Here is a 13,757-nt window from a genome sequence, read left to right on the forward strand (position 1 = left end):
TTGGGAAGAACTATTGCAGGGAGCTGAAAACTAACTTAAAACCATTTGTCTTGATCTCTAGAAGAGAAAGATGGAAATCATTGCCCACCACACTGCTTGTGCAGCCCAACCTGCCCAAACACAACATGAAAGTGCCTTAATTTGTCCTCAGTCGCTGAGGATTCCACAAGGAGCTCAACCCCTCACATGGAAACCCTATTCCTCAACTTAGTTTGGGAACCTGCTTTTCCTGCACTGCTTTGGATTTGGCAGCGGGATGTTAAACCCTCCATGGTCGGGCGCTGCGTGAGGGGCCGAGGCCCCCCATCACCCCTGCCCGGCTCCCGCCCTTCAGCGCTGCCCCGGGCCCGCCTGGCGCCCCCCTCAGGCGGCGGGGCCGGGGCTGCCAGAGCTATTCCCGCTCGCGGCCGGGACCGGGGTCGCTGTAGCGCCGGTGTCGCCGCATTACCGGTGCCCGCCTCGGAGCCCCGAGCGCGGCCGGGGCCGGGCCCGCCCTGCCCTCACACACCTGCCCAGCCCGTGCACTCAGCGCTGCGCACTTTGCGCCCGGCACGTTCGCGCCTACGCCGTTAGCGCGGCGGGAGCCCTCAGGTGCGGCGCCCGCGCTGACGACACTACGGAGAGTCCGTAACACACACCGACCTCTCGGAGGGGCTCTACGCAAGCGGCGTTTCCAGGTGCGGCCCAACCGCTCCCGCACCGCGCGGCCACGGAGCGCTCCGAGCGGCAGCGCCGCTCCCCAGGCGGCGGGCGGGACCGCGCGGGCTGCGCGGGGAGCAGCGGCCGCAGGTGGAGAGCCGGGGCGGGCCGAGCCGCCCTACGCCGATTCCGTAAGGCTGCGCCGGCCTGCAGGAAACGGCCGGGTCCGCGGCGCTACGGAGCCGGCGCAGGGCGGCGCGGCACCCCGTACGCAGTTGGCGTAGGGCGCTCTCAGGTGCAGGGAAGGGGCGGGCGCGCGTTGCCCGGCAGCCGCAGCCTATGGGGGCGCGGGGCGCGGTCACGTGCGCAGCCCCGTTCGGCGCTGCGGAGCCGGAGGAGCCGGACGGGGCCGCGGAGCCGGGACGGGGCCGCGGGGCAGCGCCGGGGCCGGCGCCGAGCGGGGTGAGGCGGGCGGGCGGCGGGGAGGGGTCGGGGCGGCGGGCGGCCCGTCCCCGGGGCACCGCTCCTCCCACTGCACCGGGCACTGCGGGCAGGAGGCAAGGGCAGGACACGGCGCGGGGGGCGGCGCGGGGCGGGGGGCGCTGCTGCGCGCGCGGAGGGGCGCGGTGGGCGGGGGGGCTCGGCGGGGCCGCGGGCGGGGGCGGCGGGGAGGGGTGCGGGGCTCGGGGCTCGGCGGCGCCGTGCGCGGGGGCCGCCCCTCCGCCGGCCGCGTTACCTGCTCGCGGGAAGCGCACCTGTCCGCGGTACCTGTCCGCCGGCCGCGTTACCTGCTCGCGGGAAGCGCACCTGTCCGCGGTACCTGTCCGCCGGCCGCGTTACTGCTCGCGGGAAGCGCAGCTGTCCGCCGGCCGCATTACCTGTCCGCGGGGCGCGCAGGTGCGGCGGGGCCGGGCCGCTGCTCGCGGTGTCCCCGGGCGGTCCCGGCCAGGTGCGCGCTGGGCGGCTCCCGCCGGGCTCGGGGCTCGGCCCGAAGTTGGCTCCGGCGCGGTCGGTGTCGGTGCAGCGCCCTCCGGGCCCCGGGCAGGCTCCCGGCTCCGAGCACACTCATCGGTGTTATGGTCCACGGTTTGTTTGGGTTTTTCCTCCTCCTTCATTCTGTATTTGCTTTGCACTGGATTTTGTAATCATTAACCCGCTATCCCTTCCGGAAGTGAGAGTGTGGAAGGGATAACCGGGGAGTCACATGCCTGCCACTGAGTAGAGCAAAACTTGAGTTTTGAGTCAAAGTGGAAATATGCATTATCTGGCTAAATGTCTTATTATTTATTTACGTGGCTCTGAAAATGCTGCCTTGTGATTTACAGAAAGAAGAGAGTGAGCATTCCAAGCAGCTCCTGTGCAGAGTATGGCAGAAGAGAAAATTTGTAATGTGGGGGGTCCAAGATACATTGGAATTAATTATTTTCTGTATCCGTGTCCTCCAGTTTGTTAACAGTTTTAAAAAGTTTTATTGTACTTTGTGGTGACAACTCAGAAAGGCTGAATGTGGTTAAAGCAAAGAAAGATTTAAATGGGCATTATTGTGCAGAACATCACATATTTCAGATGTCCAGTTCCAAAAAATGTTTATGAAACTGTAACTTAATTAAAATCGCTGGGCTGTTTAACTTAAATTAAAATACTTGTGTTCTAGCAGACATTTGAAGCCTGGCCTTCTAGGGTAAAGACAGAGAATTAAAATAATTTCCTCCATTCATGCAGAATACGTTAGCATCTTTAAAAAGAATGGAGAAGAAAGGACTATTTGCAAACTTGATCTAGTTTTCTTTGATTTTTAAAGACATGGTAACCATTTTTGAGACCTATAGGAAGCAGCCAGCCGTGGTGGCCGAGAGGAAGGAAGGAAGGAGTACGGAGCAGGGCTGGCTCCTTGGAGGGGAGGCCTTAGAACAAAACTTTTGGAATGGGAAGCGAGGAAGGCCGGGCAGTGTCTCTGGAGAGGCTGCACTGCTGTACTCCTGTGTTTGCTCAAGGTCCTTGTTCTCTCTCTGAAGAGCAGAAGCGTTTTCCAAGGATTGAAGGAGCCCACCTCTTCCATGGAAGGTGTGCAAGCTGGGCTGTGGTTATTTCCTGCCAGTGTAGAGGAAGGAGAAATCTGTGTCAGCAGACTGCAGCGGGCTGTAGCTTCTGCTAAATTCCTGGTCATTTTCAGGTTAGACTTGTCTCTGGAAGTTCTTGGCATGTAGAAGTGTCTTCTGTCTGGAGCTTTCCAACCATTTTCCTTTGCTCCATGTTGTGTAGAACGCAGGCAGAGATGTGGAGAAGAGAGGGTAGCATTGGTAACAGTGAGGGTTTCATGTTTTCGGGGCTCTGTTCCTCAGAATCTCACCTTTGATGGTGCCAGTCTGGTGCTGCTTTGGCATGTGTGGTTCAAAGAGAATCTTTAGTCTTGCAGGTTTGGTTAGTCCTGGTTTTATAAAGGGCTTTCTTTGCATGGGCTGTTAATCCAGACTCGTTGTTTCTACTAACTGTTGGCAGCATTTTTCATCTCTGGACAGAGAAGATGCTGATAAAGTGCCAGTTCTAGCTTTGTGTGCTTGACAGGCTAAATACGAGGTGGAAATGGACTAGGACTGGATTTCTTGTGGAACTGGAGAAAGATTCTACATAGAAATACCTGTGTGTTGGGGGCTGGGGGAGCCCCATGGATAACTGGTGTCAGTGTTGCTGAGGAAGTGACCAAACCCAGCTTTGTGGCTTGTCTGAGAAGCAATTTCAGACACAGTTGGTTTCAAAACAAAGGCTCAGAAGTAAATGAGAAGACAGTAAGCAATTGGGAAGGTACAACAGAAGATGGCATAAGGCAAGCCATGACAGACCTAAACATGGGAGAAATAGTTTAAACAGTGTGGATATGTGGGTTTTGGTGACTCTTGTTTCTGCCTTGTGCGCAGCTTTTCCATGGATGTTCATTCAGAATGCAATGCTTAAGGTCGCAGAGCTCTCTTCTTTTGAAGCCCCTCTGTTAATGTTCCTCAAAAGCCTGTGGGTGGACTGAGATTTTTTTTTTTGAACAGTGAAATCTTGTTTGGAAATAAAAAAAGAAGTAAAAAAAAGTAGTCTAAGAAGCTGCTTCATGTTGTGAAAAACCTCACTGTAGAATCATAAAAGCTGCAGTTTTTCCACGTTGCTTTGTAGCCTGGCATGTAAATAGAGCTCTTTGAAGAGCATATCCATGGCTTGAAAGGGGGAGTGGGAAAGGCTCTGGCTGGTTAACAAGCTTCTGAGTGTGTGAAAAGGCACCGTGAACATGCTTGGGGAAGTGTCTGCTAAAGCATGGAACTCTGTCCTGGGGCGAGGGACGTACGCCTGGAGTGGCCAGTGTGCCCAGGTATCACTGTGGAAAGGGCAGAACTGTGGCAGTTTGTGTATTTACAGACTGGGCTGCGAGAGGGGACACCCGGGGCTGGTGGAGGGAGGTGCTGGGATGATCTGATCTGATCTGAGGGAAATGCTGGGGAGGTGAGGATGCACAGGGTCAGTCTGCACCTCTCTGGGGAGTTCAGGTTTATGGTGTCTCTCACCATGCCAACAGCAGACTTCAGCATTTTGGGGTCTGTGCCTTACCTTGTTCTGTGCTGGAGAACGAGGACTTTTCTGAGCAGCCACATGAGGAGCACTTGGCTGGTGTGGTGTCCTGGATGTGCTGTAGCTCAGCAGAATTGGCAAGTGAAGATTGCTTTGCTGCTGAATATGCTGCAGTGAGGAAATCAAAAGGAAAATTCCTGTTTAAAGCAGTGTGAAAAAATTGTTAAGAGATTTAAAGAACAGAAAAATAGACACCCTTTTGTAGAAACCATACTTTGACTATGTTTGTTGTGATTGCGGTGTGATTTGACAAACAGAAATTTTGTACTTGATATTTTTAGAAAGAGAAGCCTTATCTGAAAGGCATTGCTGCTATCTTTTGTTAAAAGCAGTAATTGATATAAGCTTCAAGGCCAACAACAGTATTTTTTCCAGTTGTACTTCTGCAGTTCTTGGCACTTGTGTAGTTTTTCCTTCTCATGTGCAAGTTTTTCACTGAGCACGGATGACAGAAAACAGTGTCACAGTTCGTGTCAGTGTCAGCTCACAGAGGGACAGTGTTCCTATTTAGCTTCTTTGAAAACCTCAATTCATGTTCCTTAACAAAAAACCTGCAGAGCAATTCTTACGAATGATATGAGCAAGTAAACATCTTGCACTCTGGTTCTTTTAGACTTTATTTATTTAGTAGCTAAATTACCTTATGTTTCTGGTCATCATGGAATAAGAGGGGACAGAATTCTTGGAGCCCACCCCACGTTGGTCTGCTGTGTTGTGCTCCTAGCTCTGCTGTGCAATCCACATCCTGACCTCTCTAATTTCCTGTGTGGTGTCAGGATGTGGATGAGGTGCTGGCTATAGGGGAAGCCCCAGAACACAATGAGGGTGTGTCATTTGTTCTGCTGTTTGTGAAGGTATGTAAAGCACAGCCCTGGGCTGCTCTGTGCCTCCTTTGCTGCTGAAACCCAAGAACTGTGGGACTAACCCAGGGCTGGCTTTGCTGTGCAGCTGAGCCAGGCTGCTGTTTCTCTGGGCCACCTGCACATCTGCCCATTGGCTTCTCCAGTGATAAAGACCAGGGATTAATTACTAAACCCTATGCCCTTGTGGTCTTATGTTGTTGATTTTTCTATAACTATGCAAAACTTTGTAACTCTTCTGTAGTAAAATATTGTCATAACCTCTTGGAAACTTAAAGGTGTAAGTGGATGTTGAAGAGGAATAATCTTATGAAATCCATTTTAGGGCTCTTTTGGATTGTGGAAACTTGAGTGGTCCTGCCACATGTGTTGATTTACATTAGTTCCCTTATGTTGTGGTTTGGTGTGCTATTTCAGAGCCCTAAGATGCTCCTGGTGATTGACATAACAAAATGTAAATTATACGCTGTTTTCCTAAGGTCTAATTTATCTGTCGTAAGGTTTGTGTACCAACAGTACTGAGCTCTTCTTACAATAATGTTTCTCTTTCATGTAATGCCTACACAGGGGAATTAAATTACCCTTAATTGTATGCTTAAAAAGAAAATAAAATTGGGGTGTGTATGGCTATGCCAGTAAATTAAATTTTGCTGCTTCTTGTTCTTTTTGTGCATTTAGTTTAAATTGTCTTTATTGAAAAATTTTATGTTTGAGTATCTGGTTGGGAAAAACACTCTTACTCGTGGGTAGCTGTGAGATGTCACAAACTTTAAGAAATATTATGAACCAGAATTCATTTAGATTTTAAAGCAGACCTTGGCATTTGGCTTGGCAGTAAATGAACTCAATGGTGAGAAATGGATGTTGCCCCACAGAAATTGCCCCCTGGTAGGAGCAGAAGAGGGCAGGCTGAGTTTAGGACCTTGTACTTTTCTCTTTTTCCTCTGATTCTTGTGGGGGAAGACACTTTGAACACATTTCTTGTTTTACTTGCAGCACAGCAGATTGGAGTGTTGGCACAGCGTCTTAAAGTGTTGGGCCCTCAAGAGTCTTTGGTGTTCCCTGAGACAGGGGGATGATGTTCCATGGGGGAATGTTCCTCTGGAGCTGTTGGGCTCAGTGATGATGACCCTAAAGCAAATGTTCCCTAATGCCAGCTCTCAGCTGGCGGGATCTGCCTTGTGGAAAGGCCAGCACGGCCCCACAACCTCTGTGCAGCTCGTTGTGCTTCCAGAAATGAGCTTTGGCAAAACTCAAACTCTCCCTCGAGAGCCTGAGGAGGCCTCAGCTGTGGCATGGGTTTTTGGGCACACAGCAGCTGATTCCTTCTAGCAAGATTTTGCCAAAAAATTGTTTACCATAGTTCCCCTGATATTGTGAAATTAATGCATCCTTTTTTGTCGCTGTTTTGCAGGGGGTAGGTCCCATAACAGGCTTGTGGCAAGTCATGGTTGATCTTGAAGGAGGCATAAAGTTTTTTTCACTTGTTGCAGGCCTGCTTTTTTTTTTTTTTTAGGATGTAGCAACCAAAGCTGGGTCCCAATTTAGCCCTCTCCATAAACATGGTATCTTTCTTCATAACATGAACTAACATGAAATCATAAATGTGGTATCTTGCTCACTAAAGAAACTGAAATTCAGCAAGGAAAAAAGCTGCACTCCACTGAATTTAGCTGCCATTGTTGAAATAGGTGATGTTTTAAACTTGCCAGCTGGTATATACCTGAGTAAAGGTGTTTGATTGACAAGGTCTTTTTACAGCCTGCTTAGCAAGACACTGACCAGTTGGACCAAACACATGATGTGGGAGAGTATGAATAGATCCATTCAACAAACAAATTGAAACTTGTATTAACAAAGAAAATAAAAAGCATTTGAGTTAGCTGCCCCATGGCAGTCAGCTGGTGCTGCATTTCTGACAGAGCAGGAGCATGATCATCAAGGGTCCAGTGGCGGCACCTTGTGTAGGGAAGGTCTGTGGGACTGGCTGGAGGTGTCTCTGTTAACCATGAAACAGATCACAGCAGTGATGTGGAAGTGCTCACTAACGTGTGCTAAGGTTTGATCATTTTGAAGCTGAATGCACATGACAGCCATTCGTGTGCTGTTCCTTCCCTGGCCGCGGTGGCAGCGGCCCAACCTGTGTGGCTGGTTTTCCCAGCTGAGGAAGCTGTGTGATGTTCTGACAGGTGTGACTGATGCTGGGGCTGGCTGAAGACAGCCATTTTCCAGTACGAAGACAAGGAGATAGATTAGTAATTTATTCCTATTTTTGATACAGCTGTGCTGAAAGGGACAGCTCTTTGCATATGGAAACTTGTTCTTTTTCTCCAGGTATAGGGGCTAAGTTTGCTCTGTGACACTCCTGATGCTCTTCTACTTTTTCTTCTCTGCTCTGCCTGATTGCTGTATGTCTGAAACAAGGAGATTTGCTTTAATGGAAGACTCTGGAGTAGAAGGGGAAGCTGTAGGTGTGCAGCCTGTGACTCCAGGGAGTGGAGTACTGGAGAACAGGCACAGCCACTGGAAAGCTGAGGGCTGTGGTATGATGGAACAAACAGCAAACATGGGGCTCTAAGTAGGATAACATGGGGCTGTAAGTAGCATACTTGATGGGATTTCAAGGAAACAGAAACTCAGAGCATTTGGATTCCTACTCTCTGACTGGGACTGCTCTTCCAGTCCCAATCTCTTCCCCTGTACTCTGATAGCTGGTGTAGCTCAACAGAAGATAGAAAGGGAAAACATAAATGTCCAAGAACTGATTTCTCCCCACCTGTGCTTTGAAGGATGCCTTTTCCATGTCATAGGCTCTCAGTGAGTGTCATCTTTTCAAAGAGCTAAAACTGTTTGGTGAGCAGTTACTCCGTGTCCTAATGCTTCATGATCTCTTGATTTGATGGCTAGGTAATTGGACTTGGCAAACAGATTAGGGCTTCTTTGGTTACCCAGTCGTGCTCTCCAAGTCTTCAATCATGCAGAGACTTAATCTGTTCCTTTAAAGTGCTCAGCTGTGCCATTTGGGTGACTTTAAAGAGCATCACCGGGGCTGAACTGCAGTGTGGTACGCGGGGATGGGGCGTAGGAGAACTGGGAGCACTGCTTCCAAAACTGGAAATGGGTAAAACTATTCAACAGCAGGCACTGAGCAACACTGTGTTCCAGTGAAGAATGTCTGGCAGTTAACCTGCAAGTATTGATTAGGGCAGCATTTGGCCTCTTTTCAGGTTCTGCTGCAGACTTACCACACAATTTCGTTTCTTCGTGTCTGAAGCTCCCCCTATAAAGATCTGAAATGCTTTCCTGTCTCACAAAAACTGTTATTTTAAATTAAATCACTAATAAATGTACTCTGGTAAATATGGTGACAGGTGCTCTAGAAAAGCCAGGAAGAAAGGCAAATACTGGGAAAAGGGCAGGGAGACAAAACTGATAACTTCTTTGCTTCTGGTGGGTGAGGGTGAAATTGGTGACTGCCAAAAATATGAGCTCAGAGAAGTAGCTTGTTCTGCTCTGAGCCCACATCTGTACACACCTCCTCATCTCTACAGATGGCCAGAAGGCTGAAGAGAGAACACAGTTGTCTAAATTTGTGTAAGAGAAAAGAATCATGACTCCCACCTTGGAGGCACATAAGAACCTCCTGTAACTGGGGAGTTTTCAACAATTTTAAAAATTTAGTTGAATTTTCAGTCTTAGCAAATTTTGTGGAACCTGACACTGTTCATAGTTGCTAAATAAATAACTTCTAAAATTTTAGTTTGTGTTTAAAATTGGTTGTCTGGAACGGCAGTTTTTATTCCTTCAAAACTGGCCTGCTAAGGAATGTATTTGATCCAGAAGTCATCTTTGCATGCTTATACTTTAGTAACTTATAAAATGCTTTTCCACTTAAGATTTCATAGTTCTTCATATTTTAGAAATAACAACCGTCACAATGATTGTGTTGTTTGGATAAATCATGATAAAAGGCATGAATATAAAGCCAAAATATTTTTGCTTTCATGTTTCTTTTCTCCTACCATTAGTGTGGGAATGAGATTGTCTTTTACACTGAATATATTCATATGGTCTGCTTTATCTTTCAGGGAATTCAGTAATTTTCCTTTTGTTAGCTCAGGAGATGAAGGATATTTTTTAAAGCAGGTAGTTGGGAGTCAGCACTATCTAAGTAGTGATCTCTTGACCAAAAATGTGGTTTTGTGGATGTGGCCTTATGTAATAAACTAACAGAAGAGAGCAGCTTACAAAGTGCATCTTGGACAGGTCTCTGATCAAGCCCATTATTTGCAGAGGGGTTGAATACTGAATGTCCCTGAGTTGTGACTGTAGATACTGTTCCCTTCCACCCCAAACACTGAGGAGCCTGAAACTGGAAACCTCCTGACCCTTTTAAAAACAAACGAGCAATTTTGTTTAACTTTTTGCTGCGGGTCAGGAGCCTGAGCTTCATGCCAAGTTTCAGTTATGGAAAACCTCCTGCAATATGGAAGTGATGAAGCTGTGACTGTTGAGGTGCTGTGATTTATTACAGCAGATTCTTAGAAGGGGAATAAGAGATGTCCTGCCCTAAACATCCTTCAGTAAATTACAATTCTTAGAACTTACCAAGTGTATAGGTGAAATATTTAGTGTTCCTTAATATGGTCTCTAGATTGGTGTTAAAATAGCCACGTTATAAATGGATCTGCTCTTTCTGTGCAGTTGGGTGGTAACTGGCCTCTGTTTTGGTTCCTCTTGAGATGCTTCCAAGTGTGCTTTTAGTGGTGCAGCAGCAGCCCTGTGCCACTGTCATAACAGCATTCCAGCCTCTGTGAGGAGTTGCAGCAGCACCACATGAGGATGCACTGGTCTCTCCCTTGCAGGATGAGGACACTCATCCTTCCAGCACTGTCTACAAAACTTTCTCTGGTGGCTGTTCCATGAAGTTTTGAAGGGGAGCAAGTGTGCTGCAAGACTGTTAAGGGTAAAGAGGATTCAGAAGCATTTGCAGAGAAATGGGCAACTCCTCAGTTGGGCTGAGCTGATTGGGATCAATGGATTGCCCAGGGAGGCAGAGGGAGTCCAGGAGAAGCTGTCAAATATTTCTTCTGGAGTATCCATTTACGGATGCTTCTGCAGTTACTGCAGGGTTTGAATATCATTGAACTGGTGCTTCTGCAGTTGCTGTAGAAACTGTTGGCTCAGGCTGTCTCCTTGCAGCTCTCCTTCAGAGGAAGGACTGCTCAGGGAGAGCTGGGCTGAGCATGGGACTCACTGGTACGTTCCCTGTTTCTTTCACACTGCGATCTGCAATCTTTATTTTAATACAAATCCCTTGGCTAGCTTTTCTCTTGCTTATAAATGTTTGATCTGTATGTGGTACTCGCAGTAAAGGAGTCCTCTTGTGCCAGAAGAACAAAGACTTGCTTTCTGCTGGTGCTGGGACCACTGATTTGCAGTAGCTGCCTGGTTTTAGTGCCAGTTTTAGCAGGTGCACCTTGTCTCAATGAGTTCTCTTTGCCCTCATCACACAGCACAGTAGCAAGTCTCATGCACAGTCTATAGAAGACTGAATTTTGGCAGAGAGCTGAGGAGTTCAGCATTTACTGTACTTCCCCTCTCCTTTCTTTCCCTTGCTCTGCTTTCATTATTTGTGCTCCTCTTGTTACAGCTGGACTAGGTGATCGATGTAGCTGATAATATTCTAACAAAGTTTGAAATATCTCCTGAAAAGATCAAAGTAGCCATCCTGAAATAACTACAGGAGTTAAAAACTGCTGTTGGATGGCTGGAGCTCAATGTGGAGCAGTCCAAAGGGGTCTGGTTTGGGTGCAGGCAGGGGAAGCCATGCACTCCTGCTCAGCTGGGGGTTCCAGTGGTTTTCCTGGTTTGTAAGAAGATGCTCTCAGACCCTCTCCATCCTTTACATCTGATTTTGGGTGTTTTAGATGGTCACTCAGTATCTAATGTGAAAGCTGGGTTTTGACTGGTTATTTTGTTGTTTTGTTGAGAGAGAGAAGAAACTCCCTTCTCCTCCACAGCCTGCTCTTCTGTCATTTGGAGCTTTAGAAAAAGCAAGTGGCAAAGAGTGCCTTTGGGTCCTTTCTTCTAAGCCAAGGATGTGCTAGAATGTGCTGTGCAGAGTGCTCAGTGCTGAGGAGCTGCCTGCAAAGCTTCCCCTTGTCTTGCACAATGGCTCAGGCCCCTTCATAGTGTTCTGAAATGTTCTTGTTTTTTGGCTTGTTCTTCCTGAGAACAGACTGTGTGTGTCCTGCTACCTGACAAAAGAGGGGCTCCACTGGGCTCTTTTGGAAAAGACACAAGGTTCCTGAGTCCTCGTCAGTTTGACTTTCAAAAGAGCACAGTGCTCAAAAAATTTGATGCCTGAAAGTAGGACACACTGTGAATTAGATTCCTGAGTTTAATCATACCATATTCAGGTATTGAATTGCTAATTTGACTCTCCTGAATGGACAGGTAATTGTTGTCAAGCGTTTCCTGGGACAGTTTGCCAAGCTGACCTGTGAGGAACCCAGGATCCTGCAAGAGAGACTGAATAGCAAAAGCAGCCAGGAATGCAGTGTCTGGTCAAATTAAACTAGTGAAGCCCAAGGAATGCTAGAAAGGGAATGCTAGAAAAGGAAGAGGATGCTCCATGTTTGGTGTGTGTTGTAAATGAAAAACTCACACTGTTCCAATGCTACCACTGAGTTACTGTGGCCCTGGGCAAGTCACTTGAATTTTTGGGCAGTGGGGTCTCTTCCCCATGCAAACAACACAACATTTACACCTATCACAGCAATGAGAGAAGTGATGTTTGAAGAGTTGTGAAATTCTTGAGTATTTAAGATCTGATTTTGGCTTTTTTGCTAATAGAAGTACAGTGAAACTTGGTAACTGCAATCAAAATAGAAAAGACTGCGTAATATTTTTTCAGTCTCCTTTAAAGTCCAGCATGGAGGTTGCCATCTCCCCCAGGTTAGCAAGAGGAGGGTGGGCAGTCCTGTCTGGTTTCTGTCAGACAGAGAAGTAATTTCCAAGATTTCTTTGGTTTGTTACCTCTGAGGTGTTTTATTCAATTTACTCTTTGTGGAGTTGAAAAACAAGCTTTATCTCTTGAGTCGCTGCAGAAACTTTGCAGGGTTTGACAGTTCCACAAAGCACCTTGGTGACACCTGCATGTTTTGATATCTCACTGCAATATTCAGGAATGAGATCAGTCTAGAAATGCAGTATATTCTCCCCATGCTAAATGGGAAAAATTGTCCACAACCAGTTGGACTGCAGCTCTGTAAGTGGTGTTATTCACCAAACTGTGCTTATCCTTCAGTGGGCAGAATGTTGGTTCCTCTGTTAGCTTTTAACTCTCGTGGCAATATTCCAAGAGGAAAAAACAGTGCCTAAGTTTTGTTCTTAGCACAGAGATAAACTGAATGTCTCTGTCATTTGTCTGAATCCATGTGGTGAGAGGCATGGGGTTTTTTTCCTAACAGTTTTGCAGAGTACTAGGACTGGCCATGATTTGGATTGCACAAGACACGTGCTGGGTTACTTTAAGGTCTGCCAAGTTTTAATTTGCAATTTCTGGAAAATTTAGAACAGAAACATCTGAATGTCTGCAGAAATCATGCTTCTAAATTTAACTTCTGGATTTTGTGTTGGTAAAGCATGAAATTGCCTGGTAGTATTTGTCCACTGAATTTCAGGGACAGCCTTTCCTTCTGTTGACAGTGTTGCACTGGTGGTTCTGCTGCTGTGTTCCTGGTCCTGCAGGGTGTGAATTATAAATGCTTTGGAGCAAAATGCTCAGTGGAAAGGAGTTAGCTAGGTTTAATTACTTTCTGTTTATGTCAAAACAAGCAACAAGCCTTTGCAAGAATGTTCTTTTACCTTGTTATTGTTTTCTTCAATGTATTTCTGCAGTTAATAAATAATGACCTGACTTTCCCAGGCCAGTAAGAACTGTTTCTGAACACCCTGTTACAGCAAGTGTAGGAGTTTGCAAATATCACTGAGAAAGCCCAATACAAGGACTTTTGTTTCCGCCACAGAGGAGCTGTGCAAAGTGAAGACCTCATAAACCAGCAGAACCAAGTGCTCTTTCAGTGCACAAAGTATTTATGTTTTTGGTTTTTTTAAAAAAAGATTATTTTCACTAACACAGAAGCATCAGGTTATAGAGTTGAATTCTGTTTAACTGTGGAATAGGATAGATTGATGGCATTATAATCTCACATTCTTATATCCCTAAAAGTGTAGTTTTGGACTGAAAACCAGGCAGGTTTTTTGTGCTGACAAGAGCAGAGTTCAGTATAATGATGGTGTTGACATGGACACAGATTTCCACAGGTGGCTAAGCAGGCAATAAAAACATTTACACTCTAATCTGGACTGAGGATGAAAGGGTTTCTGTTTCTCTGCCCACCTGAGGAGAACACCCTCAGTCTGTGGCAGCTGGTTTCTAATCCTGCTTTTGATCCTGCCTCTGCATCCGGAACCGTGTGCTCTCCTACCCTGACAGGTTGTGGCTTCCCAAGTGCAACTCCTTTTGAGAAATAAAATAAACCCCATCAGTGTTGCATTTAGGCACAGCAGGTTTTCTGTTGTTGGGGGAACTGAAGTGGCCAGACACAAATTGCAGCTAATGGCCCAAAATAAACTAACTGT

At 47.1% G+C, this 13,757-nt stretch overlaps 1 protein-coding gene across 1 annotated transcript in view; it reads left to right on the top strand.

Moving 5' to 3' along the window:
* The first annotated feature begins 1,028 nt into the window (after positions 1 to 1,028).
* Positions 1,029 to 13,757, top strand: part of STRBP (spermatid perinuclear RNA binding protein) — a 48,024-nt gene continuing 35,295 nt past the window's right edge. The window contains exon 1 of the mRNA XM_058818086.1: positions 1,029 to 1,101. The gene's annotated coding sequence lies outside the window, so the exon portion shown is untranslated. The remainder of the gene's footprint in view (positions 1,102 to 13,757) is intronic.

This window comes from Ammospiza caudacuta, chromosome 21, assembly GCF_027887145.1.
Source record: "Ammospiza caudacuta isolate bAmmCau1 chromosome 21, bAmmCau1.pri, whole genome shotgun sequence".
NCBI lineage: Eukaryota > Metazoa > Chordata > Aves > Passeriformes > Passerellidae > Ammospiza > Ammospiza caudacuta.